This window comes from Macaca nemestrina, chromosome 19 (genome assembly GCF_043159975.1).
Source record: "Macaca nemestrina isolate mMacNem1 chromosome 19, mMacNem.hap1, whole genome shotgun sequence".
NCBI classification, from domain to species: domain Eukaryota; kingdom Metazoa; phylum Chordata; class Mammalia; order Primates; family Cercopithecidae; genus Macaca; species Macaca nemestrina.
In genome coordinates, this window is record NC_092143.1 from 67199929 (window position 1) to 67221865 (window position 21937).

Below are 21937 nucleotides of genomic sequence, written 5' to 3' on the forward strand. Positions count from 1 at the left end.
CTGCTTGGAGTTGTCCTGTTGATAGTGGACATAATTAAATGTTACATGAAATCAATTGATTAGATTTGGCCCCGGTCTCTGTCAATCAGATTAATTAGAGTGGCCAGAGATTTGGCATACTCATGGAAAAATCACCAGAATCCAAGATGGTGTAAAAATCAGGGATGAATATTGGTGGGGGAAAATTCTAGACATATCTCTAATGTTTCTGCACATCCTGCGAATGATGCAATAATTGTCTTTCTCCAGGACTATCTTTTCAAGGACATTTATAAAGCAAATAGATAGAGATAGTGTTTTCCTTCAGAAAAAAAAGGAGATAATTTGCTTATAGTCTTAGAAGATTAAGACAGTATCTTTTTCTGGAGCAAAGGACAGGCATGCTTATTGTCCATTGTAAAAGATTTGGGTTCCCTAAACTCCGGAATGCTGTCCTGTAGCATATCCATCTGGGGCAATCCCCATCATTTCTATGGGACTTGAGAGGAAGGGAAACTTATGCAAAAACACTGATGCTCACGCTGCTTGCTGTTCTGTGAGTAATAGAATCCATTTTCTCTGACCCAGGAATCTCCTATCTTCTGTCAGCATCCGTGAAACTGTGACAGGCTAACTTGTAGCTTGCAAATAGATAAAATCTCAGAACTTTTTAAATTCCTAACAGTCATGGAGTGTGATTTTGGACAAGCCATTCTCTCAAAAATAAAAAACATTAAAAATTAAAGAATTCTGTAAAAATCTAAATACTTCTAAGATAGATCCACAAAGCTATTTTTAGTTCATTTGTCCTGTTCACTTTTTGAAATTCCTTCATTAATTCATTCATTCTTCAATTTTTACCAAACACTACTTAAGAATGATGTAACAAAATACAAAACACAGCATATTCTTACCTGCCAGAGCATGCAGGCTGGTGGGGAAGGCAGAGACACCAATCATCATATAGTATAGGGATCGTGGAGCATATCCTATGGTAAGTGTCATGAAATAAAAGGGCAGGGTGCTAAGAGAAAGAATATCTGAAGGGACCCTCATTAGTTGAGGGTGGAGGGGGGACTGGCCAGACAAGACATCACTGAGGAAAGGGCAGTGAACTGAGATATGAAAGGCATGTGGCAGTAAAGTAGGTGACAGGATAGGGAAGAGCCAACAGCCTGTGCAGAGGTTCTGAGGGAGAAGATCTTGGCATACCCCAGTGTGGTGGAAGTAAAAAAGCTGGGGATAGAGGTTCCAAATGAAGCTGGGGAGTAGGGCAGAGGCCAGATCAGGCATAGCCTTGTATTCAATCATTTTAAGGCTTGGGACTTTATCCTACGACCCGTGGGGGCTGTTAAAATGTCAGTCTCATAAGGAGACAGAGTAAATCTTCATCTCTCTCATTTACCACAATATTCCTAGCACCTGGAACAGTGCCTGGCACATAGTAGGTGCTCAATAACTATGTCTTCAATTACTTGAAAGAAAAGATACAACTTGCATTTTTGAAAGATCACTTTGGCTGCTATGTGAGAATGGATTGAAGCAGATGAAATCAGAGCAGGAAGACAAGTTAGGAGACTATTGCACATCCTAGTGATAAATTAAGTAGCTTGGACTAGGGGGCAGCAGGAGAGATGACGCATGTATTCCCTTACACACACCCTTTTGGTTTCATTAATCCTTAAGGATCTAGTCAACTTGGAAAATCATGAAAGATCATCAAATACAATGTTACTAATAAAGATAGTATATTACATGATGCTTGGAGTCTCTGGGGTTAATGGCTAGTTATACGTGGTTCCTGGTGCCAGCAAAGACAGTGAAAGAGGAAACTTGCTTGTGAAGACAAAGCAAAAATTGATAACTGAAGACACATGCAGTAAAACTTCCAGGCTCAGCAGAATAAACCCCAGAGCCTTTCCTCTTCCAGACTTCACCAACTGTCTCCCCAGCCTGATGGCCCCTTACTCCCATAGGTCACAGCGAGTTGGAGCCTGACCTTGCCATTGTGGGGAGCCCTTTTGCTCCTGTGAGGATGGTAAGCATTTTCAGTGTATGTATGTGTGCGTGTGTGTGTGTGTGTGTGTGTGTGTGTGTGTGTGTCTGTGTGTGCGCATGCGTGCTCAGCCCAGCTCACATCCTGGTAAGAAAGAGCGCCTTCCATCAGTTTATGAGAGAGAATGTTAAGTGAGTATGTGAGAAAGAGGGGCATTAGAGGTGAGAGAATAGGACACTGCCCCTCCAGGTCACATGGCATCCGTGCCCCCTGTGTCACATGCCACAGCATTGGGCATGGCAATTCCTGAAGCAGAAGCTGCAAAAGAACTGGCCAAGGTTATTCTGGTGCCACAGTGGTCTCCATCTCCCAGCCCAGATGGCCAGGAATGCTACGAGGCAGAGAACTTTGCTCCCAGTGGAGAGCTGAGCACTTGGCACCGCTTAATTCATGACCACTCACGCCTACTGGACAGGTTCGCTTTCCCTTTTGAAGGGCAGGGGGTAGGCAAGGGCCCCAGAGGGAGTTCTTATTGAGAGACAGTGGAAAGGCTGTTCTGGTTCTGTCTCAGCCCTGCTAGGCATGCCCACAGCCCAGGTGGGGGCTGAGCAGGCAGGAACACTGAGCAAAAGCCAATGGGGCAGAGATTTAAGATAGGTGTCAAATGACAGAATAATACTGATGGAAATCAGCCACCAAGTGGTCATTCATTTTAAATATTTCTTATAAAAGGAAGAAAAAGAAACTGTCAATGGTTATATCTAAACAAAAGTCCACAAAAAGAACTAAACTAAAATATGTTATTATTCTGATGTCTTATGAGGTAGACAGCATGTTGTATGTGGCTACCTCTTTTTAAAGCTTTCCATGAAAAGTAATTACTTTAACTGGTGCATCTGCTCCCAACTCATTCACAGTGAGTGGAGACTGGGGCTGCTACCTGTGACCTTAAATTTGCCTTTGAGTTAAAATTGTTTTCACCATCTTTAAGATGTTGGAACAATATTCTGACCGTGATTTTCACTGTTTTTAAGTACCAGCTGGTATGCTTTGCTCCTTCGTAACTACCAACACCCAAGGGGCATCAGCCAATATGGATAATGACATGTCCCAAAAGGGCAGCCTTGCACTTTCACCGGGGTTTGCATGGGAAGTTTCTGGGTGGTGCTACCTTCAGAATCTGCACCCAGATCTTGAGCAAGCCTCCCACATCCAGTTAATTAATTACCCAGGATCCCATTGAGTATAGAATTACAAGCTTCTGAAATAACCATTCTCACTGTGTGGACATCCCAATTTCACAGTTATAGGTAGATTTTCACACCTATTTTATAGCTATTTATGACATCAAAAGGGAAGAGAACTTTGAGAAATAAATTGTTTTAGTCTGTTTTGTGCTGCTATAATAGAATGCTACAGACTGGGTAATATACAAACAGTAGAAGTTTATTTGACTCACAGTTCTAGAGCCTGGGAAGTCCCAGCTCAAGGGGCTGCATCTTGTTAGGACCTTCTTGCTCCCTCATAACATGGCAAAAGGTAGCACATGGCAAGAGGGCTTGAGAGAGAGAGCAAGAGAGAGCCAACTCACTTTAATAACAAACCCACTTTTGAGATAATGGACCCTCTCCCACAAAAATGACATCAATCCATTTGTGAGAGTAGAACCCTCACGATCTAATCACCTCGTAAAGGTGCCACTTCCCAACACTGTTGCAATAAGGATTACATTTCAAACACATGAATTCTGTGGGACATATTCAAACCATCAGAGAAATTAATAGTTGTTTCTTTTCTCTGGGATCCGCCTTACTGTTTGAAACTTTTTCTCCAGCTCTCTTGCTTCATACCAGATGCCTGTGACTTGAGAGGCATTCCTAACCAAGTGGTCTTGTCAGGGTTTTAGGTAAAAGACATGTAGGAGGCCTAGCCTGCACTCATTTAAGCTAAGCAGTTATTAGGTGAATGTGATGGTTAATTTTATGTCAACTAGACTGGGTCATGGGATACCCAGACATTTGGCTAAATGGGGGTGTGTCTGTGAGAGTGTCCGGATGAGATTAATGTTTGAGTTAGTGGACTGAGTAAAACGGACTGTCCCCTCTAATGTGGTGGGTTCATCAAATCCGTTCAAGACTTGAGTTGAACGAAATGCTAAGAAATAATTCTTTGGCTGGGCGCAGTGGCTCACACCTGTAATCCCAGAACTTTGGGAGGCCAAGGCAGACAGATCACGAGGTCAAGAGATTGAGACAATCCTGCCCAACATGGTGAAACCCCGTTTCTACTAAAAATACAAAAATCAGTGGGGCATGGTGGTGCGCACCTGTAATTCCAGCTACTCAGGAGTCTGAGGCAGGAGAATTGTTTGAACCCAGGAGGCAGAGGCTGCCGTAAGCCAATATCGTGCCACTGCACTCCAGCCTGGGTGACAGAGCAAGACTCTGTCAAAAAAAAAAAAAAAAGAATTCTTTTTCTCTAAGTAACTGTCATAGAGCCAGGAGATCAATCTTCTGCCTTCAGATTGGACAGAATTTAGACCATTGGCTCTCATGACTATCAGGCCTTCAGACTTGGGTTGGAACTATATCATGGGCTCTTCCAGATCTAGATTTCTAAGCTTCCATAATTGCATGAACCAATTCCTTATAATACATATTTATTTTTATATATAAGGATTATATATATACATACAAAATACATGCATATGTATTTTATATGTGTATATATGTTATATATAGGTTCTGTTTAATGTCATATATATACATATATTTGTTCTGTTTCCCTGGAGGACCCTGACTAATACAGTGTGCTACTCAAAGTTTTGGAAAAACATCTTCAGTGACTTCCTATAAACTCAAATGCCTACAAACAAATGTAAATGAGTGTCACAGCAAGAGAGAGCATGCCATGTCCTCCAGTCTCCACTCCAACTGTCTCTTGCTGTGTCAAATTGTGGGTACCATCATTGCCATATTTTTCCAGTTTTTAAAAGAAATCAAAAGTCTGGATATTTTTGTCCATGTTGGTAAATCCTTCAAAATGTTTAAAACCTTGTGTGAGCCAACAGTTCTAGTCTGTGAGCTAGATCTGGGCCCTGGCTGCCAGGGTGCACTCTCTGCTCTAAGGAGGTAGTGGGAAATCTTTTCGGATGGTAGGAAAGGACATGTTTAGAAATATGTCCCTATTTCTAAACTTGGAGTGGCTGCTCCAACTGCTGCATGACAACATTAATTCTTGCATTGATCATTTGTCCCAGGCTTCTCTACAAAGCAACTCCACAGCATATTTACATTTTCCCATGAGACTGTGGAGAGGAGCAAAAGAGAATAAATATTATAATCTCCACGCTTATATTTTTTACATTGAGTTAAACATTCTTCAGAGGGTGTGCCCCATGGAAAGGTGACAGAAAAAGTTGCACCATTTCAACTACATGTCAGGCCTATATTCTCCCCCCAATATGAACTTCACAGTAGTTATTCCTGATGCACGTTGTTTTTCCTACACTTTCACGAACACACTGACATTTGGCTAAAAATGCTATCAATGCTGGGTGAGGGAGAGACATAAATATTAATTTCAGTCAACACCCCCATGAATCATTTAAAACCTATTTTTCCTATGAATAGCTTGATTTTTTTCATTCTGATTATTATATTTTTTTAACTTACTACTGCTCTTGAAAGACGTCTTCACTGTTCTTCAACCTCCAGAGATTTTCTTCTCCCATTAAGCTGTGCCTCCAATGCCCCCAAGGAGCGGTGCAAGGTGTATGGGAACACCCAGATGGCTCTGAAGGTGTTTGTTATAGGCCCTCCATTGTATTCAAATTAATGGCACCACATTAGCATGGGCTGCCCTTTGGTGCTCATTTGTTCCTGCACTCCAGGGGTTAAAGAAGCCGCATGCTTTCCAGATGTTCAGTAGCTCTTATAAATGAAAGATTAGCGATTTTTCGCTGCTGCTGCTACTTCCTTGAGTCCCTGTTAAAGCTGATATTTTCTTTAGGTACTTGCTTAGTGTCTGAGTCAGAAGAATCTTCTCCCTGAGGTACATCAATCAATAGCATGCACAAGAAGAACAAAATGTAGAGGAGGTAGACATGGTCTGTATTAATTTGTTGACTACGATAGTCTTCCAATGACTGATAAATGCAAACTGTGGTTGCACTCCACCTTTTGAAATGCGGATCAAATACATGTAACATTTTTCTCAGTCTAAAAAACTAAAAAAAAAAACCAAAAAACTCCTTTTTTTGGTGAGAATGTCTTTTGTTAGGGCTATGACAGGAATATCAACTTTATTTTCAAATCCAGCCTTTCTTCCAAGCAAGAGACGTAAGTGTCTGCAATATGACTGTATCTAACTCAAAGATGCCACCAACAATGTCTTCGCAGGAGAGAAATAGGAAAAGTACCCAAAATGGATTCCAATAAATGAATGCCAGTTTAGCATCTACCATGCTTGCCTTTTGTATACAGAGACACTCCCAGGTTCCTGCTGTTCTAAGAGCTGTTCAAGCATTGAATAAGTAGAGTTCCAATGAGACGAAACCTTCTGCCTCAGCTGGTGTTTAACAAGCTGTTTTCTTGCTACAACTCAGTCAGGATTTCTCTAGCCTTAGCAGAATTACATTTCACATCTCCTCCTAATACATTTCCAACACTCCTTTTACCGAGCCGGAATAAAGACACAGACCAACTTAAATAGAAAAGAAAAGCCTGGCGAATGCCATTAGTCTTGTTACTACCTTTTTGACAATGGAGAAGAAAGTGGCTGATAGGCTAAGAGGGAGCTACTGGCCTTTAAGGGCTGTGGTATCTAGGATGGAATCTTTATGGAAGCTTGAGCTCCTCCAATGGGATGCTCACTATGACCCCCTTTTGAGGTAGAGATAGCATGGAAGGAGACTTGAGATGACAGTAACACTTGAAGTCTTAATGCAAACCTAGGTCAGTTTCAAGGATGGGAGTCCCAGTCACATACACATGAAATAAAGTGTTTGAAAGACAGCTAGAGACAAAATATTTATAATATACTTATAAGATTGACATCTTCAAGAATGCCAGCTCAGAATGAATTGCCATGGCCACTGTAGGGGAGAAAAAACCTTTTTCCTTCTAGTCTCCTAGTTTCAATGGCTTGGTTCCAAGAATCAAACTGATAAGAGACATTAACAAGAGGAAAAACAGTTTAATTATGTACATGAGCAAGCAAGCGTGGGAATTTCACGAAGAAATAGGACTCAAGGAGACGGCCAGTTGATTGAAGCTTATAGATGTTTGAAGCTGACATACCATCATAAGTTGAACAAAGAAAAGGGATTTGGGGCTTCTGGGCAGGGAGACAAGTTTCGGGAAGGGGAGAGGAGGAAATGGTAAGTAAGAGTCATCTTGTCATGCAGATAAGAATCTCCCAGGTGACGAGAGAGGTCTTGGAAGTAGCACTCTTCCCCATACAGAGACATTGTTACTCATGGAAATTTTCTTTATAAATATAAATTTCCTTTAAAAAACGGGTGGGGGGAAATCTTTATTTTTAGACAGGTGGAGGTAAAGAACTTTTCCTGGGTCTGCAGGTTCTCAATTTTCTTTAACTCAAAATAATCCTTATACCAAAGTGGCACATTTCAAGATGACATATTCTAGTACCATTCATCCCTAATACCACCAGCATGGTCAGGCTGGTGCCCAGAGAGAGCCTTTTAAGGGGGAAGTTTTGTGGTTTTCTCACAGGCACACAGAATGCTGGCCTGTGAGAAGCAAACCTGCAAAACAGAGGTAAACATGAAGGATGACCAAGGTTGGGGAGAGGGACTACTGTAGGGGGTGAGAGTCCAGGGGAAAATAATGCCAAGCCATGCAGGAGAAAGCAGGAAACACCTGCAGGAGACTGGCGGCCTCGGCTTCTCCCTTATCTGCCAGGGTTCTCCAGGGAAGTCTTGTTACAGGAGGAATTTCCCAAATGACATCAGCCCTATCTGGCACGGCGAAGGCTTGGAGCAGACACCTGAAGGAGAGGCATTCAGTTGATTGACTCAATATCTGAGTTGTGGAGGTGAAGATGATCGAGAAGATTTCAAGGGGATCCAAGAAGAAGTGATACAATGGAAACCAGAAAGGAAAAACGCAGTGGTCAAGGACAGGCAGGAAAGTCAAAAATAAGGTGCACCTTAAAAAGATCTTAGAAGATCGCCTTCGGCTATTTCGACTGTGAAAACGATCAGGCACAGGCACATATAAGAGCAGAGATAGGCAAACTCACCTTAAGGAAACAGACTTGCATCAGGTTAGCACAAGTCAGTCAATATATTAATATAGCTGCAGAAGCCATGTGTAAAACAAAGAGAGGTTGTTTGGCAAGAGAAATTTTCTAAGTGTTAAGTCACTTGAGCGGGTAACCCAAGCATTTGAAGAACAAATCAGTACATCAAGAACTAAGAGGCCCAGACCCAAGTGAACCTGCTTCTTTAAGGAGAAGGAGCGAATGAATTATTCTTCACTTGTAAGATGTGAGCAAGTCTGGCATCCCTCCGGCCCCCAGGACCCCAGTTACCTGCTCTGCACTAGATCATAAGCCCTGGTGCTCCTAGAAGTTGCATGAAGAGGACTTGAACCTGCAGCAGTGGTGACCACTGCTCTCCCCAAGGTCTCTTCTTGCTCTGCAGGTGGAAAAGCTCGTGCTCAGGTCTTGCTTCTCATCTCAATTTTCATTAGTGCAGAAAATTTAAAATGATGATCATAATTCAATGATAGCCATTTCAAACTTTTTCACTGCTAGGGAATGCTAGAATATCTTAAAGCAGCAGGTAGGAGCTGTTGTCCACCTCCCCATCAGAAAACCAAGCAGTTAACATCATTAGCATTTGACAAACCATTACCACCACTGCCACGTGACAGTGGGAATTTAACCTGACACTTCTCACTTGCTTCATTAGTAAACCAGTGTAAGCACTTAATAATGAGAATCTGTGTTTTATTTTTGCTTTGGTCCTAGAATTCTTCTCATCCTCTGTGCTTTCCATCAGGAAGTAGATACAGTCCCTGGTTCACTTGTAAGTTTCACAACCAAACCTATTTAAACACAGATGTGCTAGTGGATTGATTTTCTTCTCTTTCCTGGTACAAAATAAAGTACCGGAAGGGGAAGGAGAGAAAGGAACTGATAAAATATCCATTTCAACCCAGAGAAGCACACTGTCTAAAGAGGCAGCTTTGCTCTGCCAATGGTCCATATCTCAAGCAGATACTCCAGAACAGAATAAATTTCTCTAACTCAAACTTCCAACACTTGGCATATATACCTTTATCAACCTACCAGATTCCAATAAGCTTCACTCTTAGGGTGTCAGTTCTGTTCCAGGAAAATGTTACCAGTTAGGTGAAAAAGAAAAGCACTATCTTTGATCCTTCGCTAAGTTACTGAGACCCTACCCATAGACAGTACCAAAGATGTCCAGGCACACAACTGCCCTGAATGGAGACAGTTGTGGAGGCTCTGTGGATACAATTCAAATAACCAACAATACAGGTTACTGATTTCATAAAGCCAATACCTGCCTATCCTAGTATTATGTACATGACAGATCAATGGGTTATCACACTGGATCATGAAGATGAAGTAGAGTTTATTTAGAAAGAATAAGAACAAGTAATGGGCATCTCTTGCATGCTGAGTAGAAGCGTGTTATTTGAGTTACCTCTGCTTTCTCCTCCAGCTCCAGGGGTAGGTCTTGTGGGCATAAGCCAATTAGCACCCGACACTCCCTAGACATCCAATTTAGCAATTAGTTGAGATATAGAACTTAGGTTAATTCAACAAAAAAATGCCTGAGGTTTATTTTCATGGTCTTGAGACATCTCTTCCCGCCCCCAACCCCCTCCCCAAAAAAAGAAACAAAACTCACTTCACTTGTGTTTTCTCTCTCTCTCTGTCTCTTCATGGAAAATGAGTTACATTGCCACACCAATGGCATTGGCAGCTCTTCTGTGACTATGAGGGGATCCAGTCCTAAGATGAAGCTGATAACGTAAAAGGTGGAACAGAGAGAAAGAAAGAGACTGGATCCTGGTTTATGCTATTGGAGCATTGGAGACATCCTAAAGACACCCTACTTATAGACTATGCAAATACGGGAGCCAAAAATTGTGTTTCATTGTTTAATCCAGTAGGAATGGGGGTTTCTGTCCCTTGGAACCAAAAGCACCCCGGCTGACACTCAGGAGACAAGTCAGAACACAACGCACTTGGACCCAGCAGGAGAAGGGGATACTTTGATCACCTTTAATGTCGGCTCCATCTTTGCAGAGACAAAGACACAAGAAGGAGGGGATGGCATGTCTTAAGAGTCACCTACCCATCAGTGCCTCTTCAGCCGCCTCTCTTTTTATTAAACTGGGAAGAAGTAGTGTGGGAAGGAGCAGGGAAAGAAGAGAGTGGGAAGCAAGATACAGAGGAAAGACGCCAACTGGAATGTGCCCGCATCATCCCTGGGCTGCCCTGGAGCTTTCCATATGGGCATTAACTGATTACACAAAGCACTTGCTGGAACTGCTCTACTCTTCCGGGCCGTATACTTAAAGGTGCAACTATTAGTGTATAAAACTGAGTTTAATGTGTTTTCATACATAATTTGAAGTGTAATTAGCTTTGTTATTCATATTATCAGGAACCTCAAGCTTTGGTTTCCCAAGAGAAATCTGTGTCCTGCACCCATCATAGGAACTAACTGGCCCGTTCTAATACTTTCCCTGCCCGAATGCAGAGAAGCATCGAGGGGCAGTTAAAATCATTGGAATTGCTGGCTCAGGCTTCACATGATCAGGATAAACAAACCTCCAGCCAAGCAAGTGAAAAACTTGGTTTGCTTTATTTCTCTGCTTTCCCAAGTCACAGCAGTCAAGTCTTCAAGCCAAAATGCCTCTCAATACCTTCTAAAGATTTAAACTCTTGGTTTTTCTTTTCCCTAGGGATCCCAAGTATAGTAATTTCATAGTCTGTCTCCAATAGGTACTATGACATTTTCCTGTTATTATTATTATTGACACCCAAAAGAACCTATCTTCAAACATATTCATTATCTTTTCCAGCCAAGGAAAAGATGGTGAGAAATCCATCTGCCACAAGCACAAGTAGAAACTTGTAAAACAGGGCGTCTGCCATAAGGCATAAAGAAACTTATGACAGAATTGGAAGGCAAGAAAGGTTTTGAGACAAAGTCAGTAAACGCCATCTGTGTAGGCCAAGAGTCATCCCAAGATTTGGGAGCCGCTAAGAAAGACAGAGGGAGAGGAGGACAAGAGCAGAAGAGAAACTTAGGAAACAGGCTGTGTGCTCTTAAGGGAGACTGAAAAATCATCACATTTCTTCCACACAGTTGGCTGATCAACTAGAAGGAGAGTAGGTCAGCTGCAAGCCATCCCTTTAATACTCTCACTTAAGTCACCCAAGAACTCAAAACGCAAAATGTGTGCCCTGTGGAAGGAATCTTTTGCCTTGTCCTTTTTTCTGCCATTAGACAAAAAGTGTGTGAAACCCTTATTGACACAAGAATTAAGTTATCATGATTTTGGAGAACTTTAAAATGGCTTGGGAGAATTCTCAATGCTGAAAGCCTTATTTCCATGAATCCCCTACATTTCCTTCCTTTATTGGCATTTTCCTGGCTACCTTACTCCTATTCCTTACCTCTTTTATGTCTTCTTTTCCTATCCGAAGTGTTTTAGATCATCTCTGGGCAGCCCTTACATCTGACCCTCCTGTGGCAACATGCTCATGCTGAACTTCAGCAAGAATGGGCCAATAAGTACACACACAGCACATACACAACACACACACACAAACACACACACAAAACACACAAACACACAAAAAAACACACACAACACACACAAACACAACACACAAAAAACACACAACACACACAACACAAACACAACACACAAAACCACAACACAAACACACACATGCAACACACACAAACACACAACACACACAAACACACAAAACACACAAACACATGCAACACACACAAACACACATACAACACACACAACACACACAAAAACACACATACAACACACACAAACACACACACATAAACACATACCACAAACACACACATACAACACACACACGTACAACACACAACACACAAAAACACGCATGCAACACACACACATAGCCACAACACAAAAAAAGCACACGAACACACATAGAACACACAAACACACATACACAACACACACAACACACACAAACACAAAAACACATACAACACACACACACATACAACACATACACAACACACAAATATACAACACAAACAACACACAAACACACACGTACAACACACAAACACACACATACAACACACAAACACAAAAACACAACACACAAACACACACAACACACAAACATACAACACACATACAACACACAAAAACACATGCAACACACACAAACACACATACAACACACAAATACACATACAACACAACACAAAAAAACACATACAACACAAAAAACACATGCAACACACACATAGCCACAAAACAAGAAAACATACAACACAAAACACACAAACACACACATACAACACACACAAACACACACACCACACATACCCACAATACAAAAAAATACAAACACACAAAATACACACATACTACACACACAACAAACACAACACAAAACACACAACACACACAAAACATACACACAAACACACGACACACAAACAACACACACGATGCACAAAAAAACACAACACACACACAACACACACACAAACCACAAAACATACAACACACAAAAAACACATACAACACAACACACACACAAAACACACACACAACACAACACACATGTACTTCTGCCTTCTCTTATGCCCTCAACCCAAACCTGCTTCAACAGGCAACTACAGAGATCTTATTGCTGATTGTCAATGAAGAGGGGACAGAGAGGCTTCCTCCCACCTAGCCTTCAGCCCTGGACACCAGCCTGTCCACAACAGTAGCAGTAGCAGAAGCTCAGCTGTGTGAGTTCCAGCTGGGCCCCAGGCAAGGTACCCTGCATTGTTGCATGTATTTAAAAGGCATTACAACATCCCAAGAAAAAAGCACTTATCATGGACCCCGTCCTGCAGTTGACGAAAGTGAAACTCCAAGCAGTTAATGCATTTGCCCAAGGTCACAGAGCTAGCAAGCAGTGAGGTGGAATAGAACCCAAGTGTGTGTAACTCCCTAGCATGAATCCTTTACTTCCAAGCTGCCTTTGCGTTTATTCCCTAAGCAGCAGCCCTGGGAACACCCAGGAATGAGCCAGGTTGAGGCATGTTTTGGGGGCAATGGCATCTTTTTGATAGAAACAAGAAGATTCAGGGTGTGGTGCTCGATGTCCCCACGGAGAACAGGCCTGAGAGGGTTCATTCATCACGGCCAAGCCAGGTGACAGTGGCGTTCCACCTCACCTCCATTTAACACTATGGGAGGTTACACATTAGGGATTTGGAATCACAAAACTCCCCAGCCCCTGATAAGCCCGGCCAAGCACATAGTTTGCAGGTTATGTAAGCATGTAGAACAACTTCAGACCAGTTGTTTTCTTCTCCAACCCCTCCCTCCTCTGCTTTAAATAAGGTCAAAATGAAGTTATTTAATCCAAAAATTGTAAAAATAAAATGCTAAATGTCAAGCAACTTAGGCATTTTAAAGTAACAGATTATATTCTGCATTAATCCACAGGGATGTCTTACAAAGAGAAGTGCTTCTCTTCCCTATCACTATTTTCTCACACTGTTCTCCCGGTTATTATTATGGCTCACTCCACACTCAAATGGTAACATTTAAATTGATCAGTCCCAAGAATCTCCCCCACCTAAGTCAGAGACAGCTGCTGAAAACGAGCTGCTGGAAGGCTCGGGTGGCGATTCTGCACTGCCTCTTTCTTTTGTGCATTGTCTAAAGGAGGAGCCAGTGCATGCACACCTTTCAGTGCAGACAAAACGGTCTTCTTTATCTATAAAGCAGCCACTTAGATCAACCAGACTGGCCACAGGATGTCACTGTTACTCCACACACACACACAATAGCAAGTGCGCGTTTCCACCAGGGGTTGGATCTGGTCCGGGACCTGGGCTCCCCTCAGCCCTGCCTGTCACAGAATTGTCATCCCTTCAGGTGGCACACCGCAAGCCAGCAGCGCGTGCCCTGTAAAAGCCATATAGCCTGACCCATTGTCTCAATATTCGCATTGTTCTGTATCAAAGGGGACGGGAAGAGAAAGGGAAGTGAAAAGAAGAAAAGGATCAGCGTGGTCCCTCACATCACGGGTTCTCCAAGAGTTGGACTTTGAACATTTGATGACCTTGGATACAGCCCGGGTCCTTTTCATATATTTTATAGTGTTATATAAGGATAAGAACATCTTTCGCTTATCTTTATTTTCTAGAATTTCTGGAAAGGATATGGAATACTTAAGCTGTCCTTAAGCTGTCTTCACTCTTCACGTGGATGCTGCTTTGCATTGGAGCCTGAGATGAGGCCAACGCTAGTTAAATGCTTTCCTTTTATCCCAACAAAGCACCTGCCTCCCCCCACCACCCATTCCTCAAATGTCTCCTAGACTCAGGGGCAAGCCGAAGTCCAGGAAGAATGCATGCTCTGCAGCTGGCAAGCAAATGCCACTTCGCAGTTGGCATCATGGAACTCTTATCAGGGAACACGCCAGTAGCCCCTGCTGGAGCAGGAAAGTCACCTTCTATTCATGGCTGGCAGCTATTCTTCTTTCCTTGCTAGAGCCCCCTCAGAGGGATGGTTTTCTTTTTATTTTATTTTATTTCATTTCATTTCATTTCATTTCATTTTTGAGACAGAGTCTCACTCTGTCCCCCAGGCTAGAGTGCAGTGGCGCAATCTCGGCTCACTGCAACCTCCGCCTCCCAGGTTCAAGTGATTATCCTGCCTCGGCCTCCTGAGTAGCTGGGATTACAGGCGTGTGCCACCACGCCTGGCTAATTTTTTGTATTTTTAGTAGAGATGGGGTTTCACCGTGTTAGCCAGGATGGTCTCAATCTCCTGACCTTGTGATCCACCTGCCTCGGCCTCCCAAAGTGCTGGGATTACAGGCATGAGCCACCGCGCCTGGCCAGAGGGATGGTTTTCTATCCATGGCTCCTCCATAGTCCAATTCCCCTTTGCCCCCATTTTCTACCATTATCCTCAGTGTATACTCTACACATCATTGGCATGAAATGGTTGAAGCTAGAATCATAGACTACCATAGCCAGTGGGAAGGGGTATTTTGGGTAGCCAGGGAGACATTTAACAATACAGCATAAAAGATAATCACAGAACAAAGGTACTTTGACTCATAAAGATGGGGAAAACCTTTTGCCTTAGAAAAGTGACTATAATGTAGCCTGGAAGTAGCTTTCATTTCAGTGGAAGTTACAGCAGTTGAAACCTCCTGCCACATGTCACCCTACTTTAGCTATACCATAGCAGCAAAAAGAATTAAAACAAATAAAGCAAAGAGCTTCTTGTAGAGTGAGCATTTAAGAAAGGAAACTGATTGTTCCAGCCTTTGCAAGGATCTGTGCAGTAGCTAAGAGCTAGAGCTACGTAAATACAGTTGATGGAGATTTTGTTAATCTCCACACTAACAGTCTTTCTGCATGTTGATATCAGTATAAGAAAACAGTTAGTTATTTTGACTGGAAGTGGCTTGGATCAGTGTGAGGAGTGGACCACCTCAAGATCTGGGAGAAAATCAGTAGGCTAAAGAGAACCAAATAAGACACAAAGAAAATCCAGACCAGGACAATTGCCTTAACTATACTTGCCTTAGGATTTGAGCAATTCCCTAATGGTAATGGTTTAAAATAAATGCCAGAATAAAATCTAATAATTGCTTTTCTTTCACATTCATATGACTATTTTCTGTATCTACATTGTGTTAAATACAAAGACTATGATGAACAAGGTAGCACATTCCCTGCCCTCAAGAGGTTAATTAGAGAGACAGATAAAAATGCAGCTAATACAGTGTGAGAGGGACTGCGTGTAATAAAGAGTCTGGCTGGACTGTGACCTCAGATACTGGGGGCTAACCTCTAAACCCTTGGGATTCCTGAGTGATTGGAATGTTTGTTATTCATGGTGCACCCCTCAGACCACACCTGCAGCTGACGCTAAAAAGATGACTCAGGACTAGGGCTGGCCATGCCAAAAAGGCCAACAGTATGATTAGAAGGTTGGTGCCTGAGTCTTAGGATATCAGCCTGACCTTCAGGGAGAGGATGAGGCCTGGAGACCAAGTTCAGCTGCCTGCCGATGATTGAATCAATCAGTGTATGTAATGAAGCTTCAGTTAACACTCTGGAAGCTGAGCTTGGGAGATCTTCCCTGCTTGGCAATACTCTCTGTGCGTTGTCACTCATTGCTGGGAAGGTAACACATCCCTGAGGACCCTGGAAGCTTTGAGTTTGGAAACCTCCCAGACTTCTTCCTGGCTAAATACAGTGTTTTCAGAGAGTTCTGTGAGTCTCTCCAGTGAATCATCAAACCTGGGGGTGCCTTAAGGGATGGAGACCCCTAAATTTGTACCCAGCTGGTCTAAAGTGGGGGTACCCCCCAAAACCCCCAAACTTATGGCTGATGTCAGAAGCCTTGGGCAGACTTCTATCTGTACTGAGGACTGTGCTCCACCTGAAAGTTTGGTGTGACACTGGAGGGGCTAGAATAAAGGCAATTGGGGGTGCCAGAGGCACACAAAGGAGAGAATTTGATCCAGACTGTGGCGGGTGGGGAAGAAATGTCAGGAAAGCCTTCCTAGAAACATTCTCTCTGGCACCTGGAGGAAGGATGGTTAAGCATTTGAGCTCAAAGTAACCCTTGAGAAAAGCAGACTCAATCCCAAAGAGGATGTTTCATTCTCAACAAAGCACTGTCTTGATTTCAAACACCCAAGTCACAGAAATACTTCTGGTTTTGCTCAGGAAGTTTCCCTGTCCACAGCGTGCCCAGCCAACCACTAAAGAAGGAATTCAGGCTCCCAGAGAGGACAGAATCGACAAATTACTAACCACACCCCAAAATGATGCTGCGACAGAGCAGGGGCGAGCTGCGGGTTAGCCACGGGAATCAAGGTGAAGACAGGCTCACCCAGTCACACCCTAAACTGCTCCTCTCATGGAAGGAAGCGTGTATTAATTTCCCTTTGCAGAGACAAGTTACTAGGCACTGAAAGTTTCTAAAATTTATTCAAAGTAAACACAAAGTAAACAGTAAGTTCTTAATACAGGGGATCAGGCCATCAAAGTATTATATGGCAATGATTGTCCTCGATTATGTTTCCTAAGGGTTCTTATCCATGAGGTGCTTCTTGAGTAAATGCATACGGTTTCTCCCTTCCATCCCTGCCAATTCAGATATACTCCCCTCCACAAGCTGGTACACATTCAAAGGAGAAAGTGATTGAAGAGACCAGGAGGAAGTGTTGACCCTGGATGGAGTGCTTCGGCACTGCACACGCTGCTCTACGCTGAAGGATCTATTTATAGGTGAATTTATTACCTCAGTCTTACTCTACACAAGAACGGAGCCCAATGTACCCTCAGCCTCCAGCACTCCGGCAAGGCGGTTACTCAATAAATGTCTGTTCAATCAAATGAAGTTAAATAATAACTCTAAGCAGAAAATAAACCTCTAGTAATATCATTTCTGATTTCTGAACATGGTCCTGTTTTGAGTTAACTCCCATTGGAGCAGGACACTCCAGTGAGTCTCCTTCCTCCTCCCCAACCCCGTCACAAGCCCACCTGCCATTGCTGAAATGAGTGACTGCCTGCTCAATCTCCAGATGCCTACGTGAGGGGAAACACTTACATCATCCCTTTTCTCCTCCTCATCTGCCATTCGTCCCTCACCTTCATTCAATTATTCAACAAATGTTCACTGAGCACCTGGATCTACTTGCTGGAAACATAGCTGGGAACAACCCCATCCTAACAGAGCTTGCCTTCTTCTGGGTAAAACAGTATAAGTAAGTAGCATACAGAGTATATTAAACAGTAATAAATGCAAAGGGTATAAAGCAGAGATAGTGGCAAGGACACAACTGGTGGCGAGGGGCGCGATTTTAGAAGAACAACCAGAGGAGGGCCACGCATTGGAGCAAAGAGCTACAGGAGGTGGAGGGTGAGCCACATGGACTCCAGGGAAAGAGCTTCCATGCAGAGGACCCAGTCAGTGCACAGCTGCGGGGCGAGAAAAGAGGAGATTAATGCAGCAGAAACAGAATGAGGAGATGAGAGCAGAGAGGAAATAGAGGCAGCTAAGAGTGCAATGTAGTAGATGTTACTCTGAATGACATAGACAGCCATCAGAAAGGTTTTCAGCAGAGTGCTATCATCTGATGTGTTTTAACAGGATGATGTAAGCTGCTGGGCTGAGAGGGATTGGAAGGAGCAAGGGAGGCTGGCTAGGGGCTACTGTGGATGTCCACGCAAGAGATGTGGACAGCTGAGACCAATGTAGCGGCAGGGAAAGTAAATGATCAAAACCTGTGTATAATTGGAAGGTGGAGATGACCGGATTTGGTGACAGATCAGACAAGGGATGTGAGAGAGAGCAGTCAAAGACGGCTCCAAGGTTTGGCCCATGCTGCCAGAAAGAAGCCGCTTTTTGAGATGAAAGATGAAGGCTAGGAAAGAGCAGACCTGGGAGGGAAATATCTGGAGCTTAGTTTGGGGCTTACTAACCTTGAGATTCCTGTCGGACATCCAAATGTTTCCTCCTCCTGATGAGGAGGCAATAATTATATGCATATATATTTATAAATATATTGTGTGCATATATGTATAGCGTTTGTATGTGTGTGTGTATTTGCAACTTGGAGGACATGTCCAGGATGGAGATACCAGTTTTGGAATTAACAGCATATAGATGGCATTAACCAGAGAGGAGAAATGAATTTACCAAAGAAAAAAGAAGAAGGAAAAAAGGAGACAATATCTGTCAATTGTCTAGAATGGCATCAAAACCAACATGCATCCCATTAATCATATTCCACTCCAATTCTTCCCTTGCCCGTAAGTCCAGGACAGAGCCCACTCTTGAACCAAAAGAGGTGGACTTGAACTTGGGGTGAAAATACAGTGGTGGCCAATCAGAATGTAGATTGTATCTGGTATCAGTAGTGTTTAGTGTATCAAGGTCTTAGGAAGCAAGTAACTATTTCAAGGGAAATGATACTTAAAATGGTGCTAAAATATCTTAAAACTAGAGTGAGGTTGAGGTGAAGAGTGAGGCTACAGTTGGGAGGGGACAAACTGCATCCCTTTCTCATTTCCTATTCTTGCCTGTCTGCAAAACAGAGGCCATGGACCTTCTGCCTCTTCTACTTTCCTCTAGGTGACTTTAAGCTCCACAGTTTTGCCACAATCCACATTATGTCATTCTTTTCAATAAAGCCAAATTAGTAAATGCATACCTCAATGTGATTCAAAGTGGGTAACTTTAGAACAAATTTACAAATCAAAAAAGAAAATAACTTGTTAATCCAAATACCCCAATTTTGGGCTCCAAAAAAAAAAAAAAATCTAACATCGTGGCAGCTCCATGCTCAGGGTGAACAACAACAAATAAAGAAGGCCTGAGGCTTGCTCTTAACTGTGATAGAGGCTGGGGGCAGGGCAAGGGTAGCGGGGAGTCCTAGACAAATGCTCCATGTATTTGCTGTCTCTGGAAAAAGCATTAACTTTGCCAAAAAGGGAAAAGTTAAACAAGCAGTAGCTCATTTCAAGTGGATGAAGGACTTAAAAAGTGAGCGTCACCTTTCTTGGTACCTCTAAATGGCCATCTCTTGATCCTGGAATCGCAGAAGCTGTGATGGGGAAACCGAGGCCTAGAGCAGGTTCTCATTCAAAGTTGCAAAGCTGGAAAGCTCCAAGCCCTGTGCAGAGCCCGTACCTTCTGATCGCCAGCCAGAACATTCTCGACACCACAGCAAATTGGTTCTGAACTAAAAAAGAAGAAAAAAAAAAAAAAAAAACTCTCATTTGGGGTTGAATCATCTGAAGTTAGAATTTCTGCTCTGTATTAGAAAAAACAAAAAAATGCTTTCCTAAGTGTTAAGAGTTCAAGGTGTCCCAGTAAAGAACACACCACAGGTCTGTAGCAAGAGAGGTGGGAGATGAAAAATACCTTCATTACTGACAGGGTTGATGGTGGAGGTCATGGTTTCTAATTGTGGGGTGGGCTTCCCTACCCGAGTCTCCGGATTGGACAGCCTCCCCCACCCATTCCTCCGCAGCACAGGGACGGAGTGGCCGTGTGAAATGTACAGATGGGAAGAAGGAACAGGTGCACCAGATGCAGGCTCTCTACGGGTGGCCTCGCTCCTGTAGCGGGCAGGGCATTGGGGACTGCGCTGCACAAAACCCTGTTATCTCTAGGAACTTACCATGTGATGAAATCATTCCTTTCCTCTTCTAAGAGGAGCCAGAGGGGCATCAGGTGGTCAGGAGTGTAATTGCTAGTGAAGCTCCCTCGGTGGCAGGAACTTCAGGAGACTGCAAGCGGCATGAGGAGAGCAGAGCACTCCTCTCCCCTGATTGTGTTCGACTGCAGGAGCCACAGTCTCCTAAGCTGCGAGACAGACACAGAAAAATCTCAAGTAGCAAATGATGTGCAAAGCGATGGCAGGTGCCGCAAATGATAGTCATTATGACAGAGTAGAAGGAAAGGCGGCGGGAAGAGGGAGGTAGAATAGGGGAGAGAAGACGGGTAGAGAGAGGTGCAAACCAGCTAGGGATGTAGGAGGTGGAGACCCCGCCAGAGAGCCTGCAGGTGTGAGAATGGCTCATGTGTGCAAGAGCAGGCAGCGCGGCTGGGACCCACATGGGACCGTGAAGACATGATGCTGCAGGGAACAATGTGCGTCTGCAATGTGCTGCAGCCAGAGTCGCTGTAACTTGGTGCTGTGCTGAATGAAGTGGAAGAAATGCTATTAAACTCGTGACTCCATGAGGTCATAATATTCCCAGTGAGCCCACGCCTACAGAAATACACCCAGCAAGCAGGCTTTCCAGGAGCCCCCTCTAAGTTATAACAAGCTGCCTGTATCCTGCTGCCAGGATGCAGAGAAAAAATGAAAGCCAGTAACCAACTACATTATAAACTTAGTGACCTGCTTCACCTCCCCTGGTTTAGTGACGAGCTCGGCTGCCTTTTGGGCACGGAGAAAGAAACATAAGGCTAGGATTAAGTTTCCTGGCTTTTGAAGTCATCAACACTCAAAAACGCTTTCAGCTGGCATTTCTCTCTTATCCAGTCAGCTTTGATGGATTTATTTTCTTTGCCCTATTTCATGGAAGTTGCTGGGGCCCATTTCCGCAAAGATGATGGCCGGGGAGTTTTTTTAGGTGGACACGAGGTGGCGCTGTCTCTCCAGCTGTTTCGGTACTCTTTTAGGACGTGCAGAGATTGGTTTCATTAAAGTCCTTAGAGCTTTCTAACTTGCAATGAGAGTGAGGAATTCAATGGTCAGAAATGCACTCACTTTCTCCAATCTGTGGGTCTCCGAGCCCCGGGAGAGCGGTAGAATCCTTTATACACTTCACAGTCTCACGGTTTTATTTCTCTCTGTAGCAAGTGAAGCAATTAGAAAGTAGTGCTGTATTCAGATATTCATAGTCAGCAATTGGAATTCTCGCTCGTTTTGGACTCTGGCATTTTGATTTGTAAAACAAGTCTTTTTCCTTACTACAAAGTACCAATGACTTTCCAATTTATTTTTAAAAATTATCTAACAGCGTGCCCCACTTGAGGACATTTCTATTTCTGCTAAAAGACCAGGATATCTTATATGGATTAGAGCCTAAAATTCCTGACCAGGAGATTGTAAGTCTTGCAGCTCTGGAATAGACTGAGTATTATTTTCCTTTGGGATTTATGG

The 21937-nt window shown here is 43.3% G+C and overlaps 1 long non-coding RNA gene across 1 annotated transcript in view; it reads right to left on the reverse strand.

Annotated features, from left to right (window-relative positions):
• Positions 1–21937, reverse strand: part of LOC112423719 (uncharacterized) — a 41112-nt gene that overhangs the window by 18591 nt on the left and 584 nt on the right. The window contains exon 2 of the long non-coding RNA XR_003014269.2: positions 21542–21624. This is a non-coding gene — a long non-coding RNA (uncharacterized lncRNA). The remainder of the gene's footprint in view (positions 1–21541; positions 21625–21937) is intronic.